This window comes from Molossus molossus, unplaced genomic scaffold (assembly GCF_014108415.1).
Source record: "Molossus molossus isolate mMolMol1 unplaced genomic scaffold, mMolMol1.p scaffold_m16_p_18, whole genome shotgun sequence".
Classification (NCBI taxonomy): Eukaryota; Metazoa; Chordata; class Mammalia; order Chiroptera; family Molossidae; genus Molossus; species Molossus molossus.
The window spans coordinates 1,199,522-1,214,095 of record NW_023425353.1 but is presented as its reverse complement, the minus strand read 5'-3'; positions in this window follow the sequence as shown (position 1 = coordinate 1,214,095).

Here is a 14,574-nt window from a genome sequence, read left to right as displayed (position 1 = left end):
GGAGCACACATCTACGCTTTCAGAAGGCAGTTTAGCCACAATGTACTGGTGCTCAAGTGCACTGCACCTCAGGTCTCACCCATCAACCCCAACCCATGCCCCTGCCATCCTGCCACTACAGTTGCACTGGGGATCTTATGTCACCAATGCCACGCCTGTGATTTAACTTCCTACTTGAACCTCTATTTCCTTGCTGCCTCCCAGCTCCAGAGCTGAGCCCCAGGCTTATTGTCTCAGGGAAGGCACAAGATCTTTCCAAATAGAGAGGCTATTGATCAGCATTTGTGTCCAAGCTGAAAGGTTCTTGACCTCTGCAGAGAGACAACGGCCTTGAAAGCAGACTTTGTGAAGGGGGCAGGTATTTCTCAAGGATTCAGTTCCTTTCTAGCAAAGTCAGGTTGAACACTCTAAGGAGGGCGTTCCAATGGGAGGGTCTCCACAACCAGGAGGCCTGGTTCCCCTGCTCTGAGAGCAGCCTGTCAGGATCTGGGTGGCCAGGGACCCCTGTTGGTCCTCCAGGGCAGCCCTCGGGGTTCCAGGCCCCACCCAGTGGGCCTTACACAGATGTTTCCCCTAGGTGCTGTCACATGATAAAGCTGGACAAGTACCCTCCTGACCACTGAGTTTGTCATTCCCAGGAATGCGCCCACCCTGTTTCTCTGCCCTGAGACGATGGTGGAAAGAGAAGGAGAACCCGAAGGCCATTGGTAAGGTCAGATGTCTTTAGGGAGAAGAGATTTGGAAACATCTAGAAAGTAATGGGGAAGTTCTCACATGTCAGAGTCAGTGGATCACATAGAGCATAGTCAAGGAAGTCTACCAGCCGTGGGGGACCTGCATCCTTCATTTTTGTCCCCCCTTTTTTCCACATTGACCCCCTCTTCCCTGCTCCCACCCCTCTCTTGCCTTCCCCACACTATTGTCTGTGTCCACTGGTTATGTATATATGCATATAAGTTCTTTGGTTTATTTCTTCCCGCCCTCCCTCCCTCCTTCCCTTTGAGGTTCATCAGTCTAACAACAAATTTGTACTTCTTAATCCCTTCATCTTCTTCACCCATCCTCCTGGCCCCTCCCATCTGGCAACTGACAAAAAGTTCTCTGTATGAGTCTGTTTCTGTTCTGCTTATTTTGTTTGTAGATTCAATTGTTGATAGATATGTATTTATTGTCATCTTATTGTTCATCTTTTTTTTCTTCTTCTTCAAAAAGACCCTTCAACATTTCATTAATATTTGTTGGGTGGTGATGAATTCCTTTAGCTTTTTCTTGTCTGGGAAACTCTTCATATGTCCTTCCATTCTAAATGATAACTTTGCAGGATAAAGTAATTTTGGTTGTAGGTTCTTGCTTTTCATCACTCTGAATATTTCTTGCCACTCCCTTCTGGCCTGCAAAGTTTCTTTTGAGAAATCAGGTGACAGTCTTATGGGAGCTCCCTTGTAGGTAACTAACTGATTTTCTCTTGCTGCTTTTAAGATTCTCTCTTTGTCTTTAACTTTTAGTATTTTGATATGATGATGTGTCTTGGTGTGGGCCTCTTTGGTTCATCTTGTTTGGGACTCTCTGTGCTTCCTGGACTTGTATGTCTGTTTCCTTCACCAAGTTATGGAAGTTTTCTGTCATTATTGTTTCAAATAGGTTTTCAATTTCTTGTTCTCTCTCTTCTCCTGGCACTTCCATGATGCAAATGTTGGTATGGTTGAAGTTGTCCCAGAGGCTCCTTGTACTATCCTCATTTTTTTTGGATACTTTGTTCTGATTGGGTGTTTTTTGATTCCTTATATTCCAAATCAATGGTTTGCTTCTTAGCTTCACTTACTCTACTATTGATTCCATGTAAATTATTCTTTATTTCAGTTAATAAATTCTTCATTTCTGACTGGTCCTTTTTTATGGTCTTGAAGTTCTCACTAAGTTCACTGACCTTCTCACTAAGTTTCTTAAAATTCTCATTAATTTCATTGAACATCCTTATAAGCAATGTTTTGAACTCTGCATCTGTTAGGTTGCTTATCTCCATTTCACTTAATTCTTTTCCTAGAGTTTTGTTCTGTTCTTTCACTTGGGACATGTTTCTTTATCTCTTCACTTTGGCTGCCTCCCTGTGTTTGTTTCTATGTATTAGGTAGAGTTGCTATGTCTCCTAGGCTTCGTAGGGTGGCCTGTTGTTGTAGGTATCCTGTAGAGTCCAGTGGCACAGCCTCCCTGATCACCCCAGCTGGACCCTCGAGGTGCACCCCTCATGTGGACTCTACACCCTTCAATCAATCAATTGAGTCTTGATTGCTGTTGGCATGTCAATGAGAGGAATTTACTCAGGCTGATCAGCTTCGAGGACTGGCTGTGCCCACTGACCACTGGCCTCTGACTATGTTGGAGGATCAGCTGTGTAGGGGCCCACCACACAGACTTACTGAATCCACCATTGAGTGTGTCATTTGTGGAGGTGGTTTGGTGTTGATGCTTTGACGTGGTCTGAAGCTGTCCACCAGTTGTGCTGGCTCTGGGGCAAGGTCAGCCACTGCCTGTGTTCTACCCAGGGACACCAGGCATAAGCTATAAAGCGATCTGCAGATAGCTGCTTCTTGTGCTGGGTTTAGAGGTGCCCAGGCAAAGCCACGTTGTGAACCAAGGCTGGCTGCTTCTAGTGCCAGGTTTGGGCCAATTAGCTAGAGGTATGGGGCTCACTGAGACCAGATGCTGCTTGTTTGAGAGAATTTAGAAGAATCTGAAGCAAGAGCCAAAACAGGCCAATCCTATGATAAAACAATGGGAAACAGCTTAGGGGGACCTGAAAGCTGGGTGGGCGGGGCCTCAGGGAATCCCCAGGGCGGGGCAAACAGTGTGAGCCAGGTTTCTGGAGTCCCAGATATGGCGGCTGTTTGCCGCCCCAGGGAAGGGCTCACCAAAGGAACCAAGGCCTCCACCAGCATGTCTGTTCAGGAGAAAGCTGCCTCTCCAGCTCTCGCCCCAATGCCAAACCAGTCAGTTCTTCCCTGTATGTCTCTGGGGCCTTTCAAGCTGCCTCCCCCATGCTGAAGCCTGGAGGAAGCGCGTCTGTGTAAGTCGTGTGCGGGCCCTTTAAGAGCAGCTGCCTGGGGCTCCAAGAGCCTCAGCTTCCTCAGCCTCAGTTCCCGCTGGTTTTACAGGCAGCAGTGATGGGGATTCTCTTCCTGGCCCTGGAACCCTAAGCTGGGTGCCTGGGTGGGACGGGGACCCCTCACTCCTTAGGGAGGACCTTCCCTGCCGAGTGTCCTCCTGATTTTTATCTGCCACATGTGGGTGTGGGACCAGCCCGTCCGCCTCGGCCCTCCTACCAGTCTCCATGAGGCTTCTTTCTAATCTTGTCATTATCGGACTTCCATTCAGCTTGAAGTCCAGTGGTTCTGAAGGATGGTTGTTCTGTAGTTTAGTTGTCATTTTGATGTGGTTGTGGGTGGAGGCAAGACTGCGGTTACCTACCTGCCATCTTGATTGAGGTTTGCACATATTCCTGCCTCTTGCTTAATGCCCCGTGGCCAGGAGGGAGGCTTGCTGGTGGTAGTAGGGTGAGTGTGTAGAGGAGTCTGGGGAAGATGTTCTGTGCAGGGCATGTAGGGGACCCAGAATTTCCCGTAGGCTTGGTGAGGGACCAGGGAAGTGCCCAAAGAGCTTGGAACCAGCTCTGCCTATGATCAGAACCAACATGCTTCCACAGGCAAAGAATGCCAAGCCAGGCGCACATAACTGGGACTCGGGTACTGGCCAGGGTATGTGTCAGCCCACAGAATGCCTTTGTGCAAGGCAGGAAAAGCTTCTTCCTCCTGACACACATGACCCCTTGGGTCTATGGCTCAGCTAGCAAAGCGCTGCCTAGATTTCAGCTCCTCTGGCAAAGTATAATCCCCACACCTATTAGAGATCTCTAGATCTGGAACTTTGCTAGAAAAAGCTGGGTGGACCAATAGCCCCATAGCTGTCTTCTAGTCCAGGTAGCCGTTAAGACCAACCATTCCTTAAAAAGACCCGTGATCCCCTCCATTTCTTACTTGTCCCCCATGTGCCAAAGTTCCATATTTGGAGGTGAGGAGGGTTTGGCAGTAACAAGGTAGGGAGCTAGGGCTCAGAACCCCACACTTCTCCCTCTGAGCACCTGTGTAACAAGCAAACAATCTCAGAGAGTGTTTATTTCTTTTTAATTTTTTAAAAAAATTAATTGATTTATTTTTTTTACAGATGTTTCTCCTTTTTCCCCCACTGATTCCACGCTCACTCTCCCTCCCCGCCCTGGCCCCAGGTTTGTTGTCCATGTCCATTGTTCATGCACACATGCATATAAGTTCTGTGGTTTATCTCTCCCCCACCACCCCCTCTTCTGGGGATTGTCAGTCTGTACCCCACTTCCACATCCCTGGGACTACCCCATTCCTCACACTGTTATGTTCATTATAGTCCACAAATAAGTGAGATCATATGATACTTGTCTTTCTCTGTTTGGCTTGTTTCATTTAAGATAATACTTTCCATCCCTCCATATCCTCTCAAAGGATAAGAGATCTTTCTTTCTTACAGCTGCATAGTACTCCATTGTGTATATGTACCACTGCTTTTTATCCATTTGTCTACTGATGGACACTTGGGCTGTTTCCAGATCTTAGTTATTGTAAATAGTGCTGCTACAAATATGGGGTACATATATGCTTTCTGATTGGTGTTTCAGGCTTCTTAGGGTATATTCCTAGAAGTCGGATCACTGGGTCAAATGGAAGTTCAATTTTCAATTTTTTGAGGTAATACCATATTGTTTTCCATACTGGCTGCACCAGTCTGCATTCCCACCAGCAGCGTAGTAGAGTCCCCTTTTCTCCAGACCCTCACCAACACTTGTTGTTTAATGATTTGTTGATGGCGGCCATTCTGACAGGTGTGAGGTGATACCTTATTGTTGTTTTAATTTGCATCTCTCTGGTGATTAGGGATGTTGAGCATTTCTTCATATGTCTCTTAGCCATTTGTATGTCCTGTTTGGAGAGGTGTCTATTTAGTTCATCTGCCCATTTTTTAATTGGGTTCTTTGTCTTCCTTTTGTTGAGCTGTATGAGCACTCTATATATATTGGAAATTAACCCTTTATCTGATATATCATTGGCAATTATGCTCTCCCATACAGTGGGTTGCCTTTCCATTTTGATGATTGTATCTTTCGCTGTGCAGAAGCTTTTGAGTTTGATGTAGTTTCATGTGTTCATTTTTTCCTTTGTTTTCATTACCTTAGGTGATGTATCAGTAAAAATTCTGCTGCGTATGATGTATGAAATTTAGTTGCCTACATTTTCTTCTAGGATTTTTATGGATTCATGAGTCACATTTTTTTTTTTCCTCACCCGAGGACATTTTTCCATTTTTTGGTCAGATAGAGGCGGGGGGGGGGGGGAGAGAGAAACATCAACATGAAAGGAACACATGGAGTGGTTGCAACCCACACAACCCAACCAGGGCCAGGGAAAAACTGCAACCGAGGCACATGCCCTTAGTGGGAATCGAAACTGGGACTCTCTGAGTCAAACCGGCCAGAGCATGAGTCACATTTAAGTCTTTTATCCATTTTGAGTTTATTCTGGTGTATGGTGTAAGTTGATGGCCTAGTTTCATTTTCTCAACACCATTTATTAAAGAGGCTGTCTTCACTCCACTGTATGCTCTTGGCACTTTTGTCAAATATTAATTGAGCATATTGTCTTGGGTCCATTTCTGGGTTCTCTATTCTGTTCCCTTGATCTATCTGCCTGTTCTTGTGCCAGTAACAGGCTGTTTTGATTACAGTGGCTTTGTAGTATAATCTGAAATCTGGTAATGTCATACCTTCAATTTTATTCCTCTTTTTCAAGATTGCTGTGGCTATTCGAGGTCTTTTTTGGTTCCATATGAACTTTTGAAGTATTTGTTGAACCTAGTTCTGTGAAGTATGTCGTTGGTATTTTGATGGGGATTGCATTGAATCTATAGATTGCTTTGGGTAGTATGGACATTTTAATGATGTTAATTCTTCCAATCCATGAACAGGGTATGTGCTTCCACTTTTTTATATCTTCCTCTATTTCTTTTTTCAATGACCTGTAGTTTTCTGCGAATAGGTCCTTTACTTCTTTGGTTAAGTTTATTCCTAGGTATCTTAATTTTTTTGCTGCAATGGAAAATGGGATTGTTTTTTTAGTTTCTCTTTCTGTGAGTTCATCTTTGGTGTAAAAGAATGCCATCAATTTCTTGACATTAATTTTGTATCCTGCTACTTTGCCAAATTCATTTATTAAGTCTAGTAAATTTTTGATGGAGTCTTTGAGGTTTTCTACGTATAGTATCATGTCATCTGTGAATAATTACAGTTTCACTTCTTCCTTTCCAGTTTGGATCCCTTTTATTTTTTCTTCCTGTCTGATTGCTGTGGCTAAGACTTCCAGTACTATGTTAGATAAGAATGGCAAAAGCGAGCATCCTTGTCTTGTTTCTGTTCTTAAGGGAAATGCTTTTAGTTTTTGTCCATTGAATATGATGTTGGCTGTAGGTCTTTCATATATCGCCTTTATCATGTCGAGATATGACCCCTCTATTCCAAGATTGCTGAGCGTTTTTATCAGAAATGGATGCTGGATTTTGTCGAATGCTTTTTTAGCGTCTATTGATATTGTCATGTGATTTTTATCTTTCATTTTGTTTATGTGGTGTATATCACATTTATTGATTTGCAAATATTGTACCAGCCTTGCATCCCTAGGATGAAACCCACTTGGTTGTGGTGGATAATTTTTTTGATGTATTGCTGGATCCGATTTGCTAGTATTTGGTTCAGGATTTTGGCTTCTATGTTCATCAGGAATATTAGTCTGTAGTTTCCTTTCTTTGTAGTGTTTTTTCTGGTTTTAAAATTAGAATTATGCTGGCCTCATAAAACAAGTTTGGAAGTCTTCCTTCTTCATTTTTTTGAGATAGTTTGAGGAGAACGGGTATTAATTCTTCTTTGAATGTTCGATAAAATTCCCCCATGAAGCCGTTGGGGCCTGGGCTTTTGTTTTCTGGGAGAGTCTTGATTACATCTTCAATTTCTTCTGTTGATATTGGTCTGTTCAAGTTTTCTGTCTCTTCCTGATCCAGTTTTGGGAGACTATGTGTTTCTAGAAATTTGTCCATTTCGCTTAGATTGTGGAATTTGTTGCTATATAGTTGTTCATAATATTTGTTAACAATCCTTTGTATTTCTGTGGTGTCAGTTATTATTTCTCCTCTTTCATTCTGATTTTGTGTATTTGGGTTCTCTCTCTTTGTTTCTTGGTGGGTCTAGCTAAGGATCCATCAATCTTGTTTATCTTTTCAATGAACCAGCTTTTTGTTTCATTGATCCTTTGAATTGTTGTTGTTTTTTTTTGTTGTTGTTGTTTTGTTTTTGTCTCTGTATCATTTATTTCTGCTCTGATCTTTAGTATTTCCTTTATTCTACTTGCTCTGGGGTTTTCTTTTTGTTTGCTTTCTAGTTCTTTAAGTTGTGAGGTTAGATAGTCTGTTAGAAATTTTTCTTGTTTCTTGAGGTAGGCCTTAGTGCTATGAACTTCCCTCTCCGAACTGCTTTTGCTGCATCCCATAGATTTTGTGTTGTTGTGTGTTCATTTTCAATGGTTTCCAGGAAGTTTTTAATTTCTTCTTTGATCTCCTCGGTAACCCATTCATTGTTCAATAACATGCTATTTAGTCTCTATGATTTCATATCTTTGCATGTTCTTGTTGCAACTGATTTCTAGTTACATGCCATTGTGATCTGAGAAGATGCTTGATATGATTTCAATCTTTTTGAACTCGTAGAGACTTAGTTTGTGTCCTAACATGTGGTCTATCTTTGAGAACGTCCCATGTGCACTTGAGAAGAATGTGAATTCTGTAGTTTTGTGGTGTAATTCTCTGTAGATATCTATTAAATCCATTTGATCAAGTGCTTCATTTAGAGTCTGTGTTTCCTTGTTAATTTTTTGTCTAGAAGATCTATCCAGTGATGTCAGCAGGGTGTTGAAGTCCCCTGCTATGATTATATTTCTGTTGATTTCTCCTTTGAAGTCCTCCAGAAGATTTTTAATATATGTTGGTGCTCTTATATTGGGTGCATATATGTTTACCAAGGTTATATCTTCCTGTTGCATACATCCTTTCAACATTATGTAGTGGCCTTCTTTGTCTCTAGTTATGGCCTTCATTTTGAAATCTATTTTATCAGATATGAGTATTGCTACCCCAACTTTTTTTTTTTTTTGCTTTTCATTTGCTTGAAAGAATTTTTTCCATCCCTTCACTTTCAACCTATGTGAGTCTTTTGTTGTGAGGTGTGTCTCTTGTAAACAACATATCTTTGAGTCATGCTTTCTTATCCAGTCAGCTACTCTGTGTGTATTTATTGGAGCATTCAAACTATTCACATTTAAGGTGATAATTGATATGTACCTATTTATTGCCATTTTTGCTTAGTGTGGTTCTATTTTTCTTCCTGTTTCTTCTACGAATTATAGCAGTCCTTTTAGCGTATCTTGCAGTACTCATTTGGTAGTAATATATCCCCTTAGCCTTTTTTATTTATTTTTTGTCTTGGAAGCTCTTTATTTGACCTTCTATTTTGAATGATAGCCATGCTGGATATCTTGGATTCAGATCCTTGTTTTTCATGACCTTGATTACTTCATGCCATTCTCTTATGGCCTGTAGTGTTTCTGTTGAGAAATCAGTTGAGAGCCTTATGGGGTTTCCTTTGTAGGTAACCTGTTGCTTATGTCTTGCTGCCTTCAGGATTCTCTCTGTCTTTAATTTTTGGCATTTTAATTACTATGTGTCTTGGTGTGGGCCTGTTTGGGTTCTTCTTACTTGCGTTTCTCAGTGCTTCTTGAACTTGAGTGCCTTCCTCTTCCACCAAGTTAGGAAAGTTTTCTGTCACTATTTCTTCAGATATATTCTCTAACCCTTGCCCATTTTCTTCCTCTTCGGGGCTCCTATGATGCGAATGTTATTACATTTCCAGTTGTCCCACAGTTCTCTTATGCTGTCTTTCTGTTTTTAATTGTTGTTTTTTTTTTCTTTTGGTTTTTTGATTGGCTGAATTTTTCTATCCTGACTTCTAATTCACTGATCTGGTCCTCAGCCTCCTCTACTCTGCTGGTTAGTCCTTCCAATGTGTTCTTAATTTCTGCTATGTCATTCTTCATTTCCACTTGGTTGGTTTTCATTGTTTCTATATCTTTACTCATGGTGCTGATGTCCTTCCTCATGCTGTTGAGCTTCCTCAAGATCATGGCTCTGAACTCTACCTCTGATAATTTGCTTAACTTCATTTCATTGATCTCATCTTTGATAGAGTTCTCTTGTTCTTTCATTTGGGATTTGTTTCTTTGTTTCACCATTTGACTATCTCCGTGGGTTTGGGAGCCTACCAAATTTTTCCTTTGGGTGTTGGAGTTCTGGTGTTGGTGTTCTGTTCTGCTGTTTGTGGCTCCCTCCATTGGGTTTGGATGAGCTGGGGTGGGCCCACGTTAAACACCACTGTCAAGTCTTACTTTCCTGGGTAGATTTGCAAGCCCAGAAAAGGTTCAGTTATCCTCTAGCTTTTTCCTGGTGGCTAGTGGTCTCAGTTACTCAGTGCCTTGGAATGTAGCCCTGGTGTTCTGCATAAGAGGATTTCCAGAGAGTGGGATCATGCTGGTTTTTAATGAGCCTCAATTTGCATTTCCTTGCCTCACCTGGGAAAGTGTGAATCTCCTGGGGTGGAGGTGGGGCTGCTGCTTTTCCCCACAGCCCTGGGAAGGAGCACACTGGCTACCATCCTTTGTGGCCGCAACTCAGCAAAAACTCTGAGTGCCCTCCAAATCCCAGGTGTCCGCACAGAGTTCCAGCCCAGTCTGCCCTCCCTCTGCCATAGCCCCCAGGTGAGTGGTTGTGGCTATTTTAGTTCTCTGCACTGTGGAATGGGCTTGGTCTTTATTCCCCAAATACGCTGCTCACAGCTAAGACTGCTGCTGCCTGTGGTCTCCCCACCCACCACCATCTCGTGTCTCTGCAGATCCTACCAGTGTCCCTGGTTATATGGTCCTGTCCTGCTGCTTTTCTGTTGCTTTTTCCAAGGATTTGTCTTTATTTTAGTTGTAATTCACGTTTGGTCCTGGGAGATCATCTGTATAGCTTCCATTCACTCCACCTCCATTTTCACATCCTCTAAGCCTATCTTGTGTGCAGCTGGGTCGCACAGGCCTCTCTGGTGCCCCTGCACCCTGCAGGTCCCATGGGTAACTGGATCGCACAGTCCCTTTGGGGACCCGGTTCTATGCCTATCTTATGGGTTGCTGGGTTGTACATGCCTCTCTGGTGCTTCAGCACCCTGCAGGTCCCATGGGTAACTGGATCTCACAGTCCCTGCTGGGTCACACAGGCCTCTCTGGAGCCTCGGCACCCTGCAGTTCCCGAGGGCGGGCAGCTGGATTGCACCAGTCTCTCTCTGGGGCTCTGGTTTCCCACTGCTCTTGTGAGCTACTGGACCTCACAGGCCTTTGTGGAGCCCCAGGTCCCGCTGCTGGCAGCTGGGGAGTTCTGCTGCCCCATGGGGCTCAACTCCTGCTCAGCCTTTTCTGTAGTTTTTGGGGAATGGGTCTCAGCTGCTGGTCTGTGCTTCTGTTGCCTGGTGATGGATGTCTGCTCCCCAGCCTCTGTTGCTGGGGGTATATCTGGACTCTGATTGGGCTGCTACTATGGGGGATGATGCTGGGCTCTGGGCTGTCTGTGGCTTCTGTGACCGGCACCTTGGCAGCTCCACTACTGTACACTGGTCTGTGTTGACACAGAGTGACCACTGGTTCGATGGTGCCAGGTATGCTGGTGGGCTCAGGTTGCTGGGCTCTAGCCGCTCCCACTACCTCCTCCCAGGGAAGATCCGGGATCTTCCCAAATGGTGGGACCTCCCCGTGCACAGGGAAAAGTGCCCTGAGGGCCGTTTACCGTGGTAGCCGGCTGCCTGTCCACAGCACAGGGATCTTCTGCTCCGCGGCTCTGCGGCTCTGCACTGCTCGGGTTTGGTCGTCCACCTGCACTTCCACTCACACTCTCCCACACACTCGCTCCCTCTCTCACACACCCACCCTCCCTCCAGTCCTGCCTGCCACCATCTTCAGTCCTCTCTTCCTCCGAGAGTGTTTAAATGACCAGGTTGGCATAAAATTATATTCCCCTTTCTCTTCCTAGCTGGGTAGAGATATGCAAGTAAAAAGATCTATTTTGAAAAAATAAATAAGCTCCTTTTATTTTTTTTTTTTTTTTTTTTGGCATTTCCAAGCATTGGGCAATATACCTGCAACCTTGAAACAATTGTCTCCCTCTTGTTACGTTTCTTGAGAAGCACTGGCATCTCTTACAGATAGGATACTGCACGTTGTAGGTGACACATTTGTGGAATTGATCCCAGGATCATTGTTCATAGCACTTCTTTTGAGTCTCAGAAGTGTCTCACTATCGGTGACACATTATGTGCTCATCTGCTAATAAAGACCCAGGAGATGTGGGGCCTGGCTGTGCTGTGCTCACTTCTACCTCTGGTTAATGCCCAGTAAGGGCTGCATGGAGACAGGCCTTCGAGGAGGGAGGCAGCCCTCTGGACTGGAGAATCTAGGTGGGAAGAGCAGTTTAACCTGAGCGTTGAGGGAGAGGGAATTCGGAGAGGAAAGAACAAAACCTTCTCATGGGAGGGTGAACGCACTGGTTACCTTCTGCGGCATAACCAATGACTGCAAAGTCTAGCAGCTTAAAAATGTATATATTATTTCACAGTTTCCGTGGGTCAGAAATTTGAGGGTAGATTAGCTGATGGTCTGGCTCAAGATGTAGTCAAGTGATTGGCTGGGGTGAGAAGGTCTGCATTCATGATGGTCACTCACATGCCCCTGGCAGGAGCTGCTCCCCACACGGAGCCCTCCACAGGGCTGCGTGGAGGCCCTCACTGCACAGGCTGGCCTCCAAGAGCAGGTGGTCCATGTAAGGGAGAGTAGAACCTGCAGACTTTGATGACTTGGCTTTGAAAGTCACGCCCCACCATTCCTACAGTCTCTTACTGATTTCATAAGTCAGCCCTGCATATCCATGTGAACACCAGAGGCGAGAGTCATTGGGGCCCCAGGAGGCTGCTACCACATGTGTTGTGCACCGAGGCACAGAGGCAGGGATCAGGAGCAAGTGCCTGGGGCATCGGGCAGGTGCCCAGAATGCTCACCGACGTCCACGGTTCTCAACACCAAGTGGTCCTCTCCAGCCGACGTCCAGCCACCCAGTGTTGTGGAGTATTGATCTGAAGAGCATGTTTGAAGAAATGGACATTTTCAAGCCTTTATCCATTGCTGGACTCTAGAGCAAGGCTGGCCCTGCCAAGTAGCTCATTGGTTAGCATGTCACCCCAGTAAGCCAAGGTTGAGGTTTGATCCCGGGCCTGGGCACATACAAGAATCAATCAATCAATGCGGAAATAAGGGGAACCACAGACTGATGTTTCTTTCTCTCTATATCTAAAATCAATGAATTAAAAAACAGCAAAGCTAAGACATTTTTTGCTAGCATGAGAAATGTACCGTGTACAAAGCACATTGTGTCTTACATAGGCAATGATTCCACTTTTTAAAGTACACTTCAGAAAAAAATCAACAACATTATAAAACAGTCTGAGCCCTGGCTAGTTTGGCTCAGCGGTTGGAGCGTCGGCCTGCGAACCAGAGAGTCCCTGGTTCGGTTCCCGCTAGGGGCCACGTATCAACAAACAAACAAACAAAAAAAACACAGTCTGAAAATTCATTTTTCTTTTAAATAAGGGCATTTTTCTCATTTAAAACAATAGTGTGCCACTTGTAACTTTTAAAAGACTAGAGAGCATCAAAACTATACACTCTTCACAGAGCTGTTATGTCCTCTTCCAATGCTGACCCTCCGAGGTGGAAGACACGTTGTGGGCAGTCTGTCCTGAGAATGAAATGCGCTCATGCCTTTCGCTGTAACACTGATGAGAAAAATACTCGATTCCCTGTGGGCCGCAGTCCTTGTGGGTTTCTCCAGGGACACTGGTTCCCTCCCCGGTCCCAGAGTCATGCACGTAGGTGACGGTGTGCCTCCCCTGCCCACCAGTGAGTGTGACCGTGTGTGGCCCTGACCGAGGGGCTCTGTCCTCCTGGGCGCCGCCTGGGCCCCGAGCTGCTGGGACAGGCTCCGGCCACCCGCAACCCTGAGCTGGAATAAGTGCGCTGGAAAATAATTCTCTTACTTGTGTTTATTCGTCTTTCTGAAATGTATGAATAGCTCACATTTATTTCAATGTTTAACATCCGAAGTGTTTGTGGTCTATATTAAGGCTGGGTGATGTTTTTGTGACCAGAAATATGTGGTAGGAATTTAAATCTTGTTTATATCAATTAGCCTATGATACAATTGGTTTTCTTATACATTGTTTGGTTTAAAGTCAGTTTCCAAGAACCTGCCAACAACATCATGGCCTCACCTGTGCTATCTCAGCTGACGCACACCACTGTGAGGCGGGTCCTCTTTCCATTCCCAGTTCACAGGTGAGGAAGCTGCAGGTCTGAAAGATCAGTGTACACACTCAAGGTCACCTCATCAACGGCAGAGCTGGGATTGAAGTCCCCTTGGGCCTGAGGCTCTCAACCACCCGTGTGCTGGGGCCTGTCCCAGTGTCTGGCTTCTGGTTGCCTGTGGAGTCTATTTGACTTTAGCCAGAACAGAAGTTCAGTAGCAGCTCCTAGGAACTGAAGCGGTAGATTGGAAAGAGGAAAGAAAACAGCGTGAAACCTGCTTCAGACCCTGCATGAGTCAGCGGAAACGAGGAGCCAGCTGGATTCAGCAAGTCCTCAAGCAAGGTTGGGGGGGAGTTTGTGAACCCACTTAATTGGATGATTATTTCAATTATCTAATTAAGAATGATTACAGCTGAACAAAGATGAAGAGAGCCTCCAAGGTGATTAAAAAGAAAAGGTTGATTGGCTGGGTTGGCCCTTGGTGGCATTGGAGGACAATTAGCCACCAAGTCCCCTTCTCCCAGCCTCCTTCCCTTCCTGCTGAAGCTGTCCTTCCCCTTAGCTGCTCCGGGAGACCCCAGCGCTCAGGTGGCCAGCTCTCTCTTTCTTTTGCCCCTTCTTTGCCTTCCCTCCACCCCTGCTTTCTCCCTCCTCCTCCCTTCTATCTTCCCATTGTTCTGTGCTAGGTTAGCACACAGGAAACAGTGTAGCTTTCCGTCAGGTGAGGGCAACTATAGTCTGGTTGCCACTGCCAACCCCACTACCCCTGCCCCAGTTTAAAAGTCAAAGATTTCACATAAAAGTCCAGATCTCTGGCTTTATTTTAAAAGTCACACGTGGCAACACTGAGCCACCTTGTCAGACTCAGATTCGGATTCGGGGTGTTTCACAGTGTTTGGCTCAGTGCTGCCCAGCGGAGCAGGTCCAGGCACACGGGCAGGAGTCTCTGGCCATCATGTGACCATGTGCTCTCCAGTTCCCAGGGACACCAGCTGCCTTTTTGTCTCCTTGA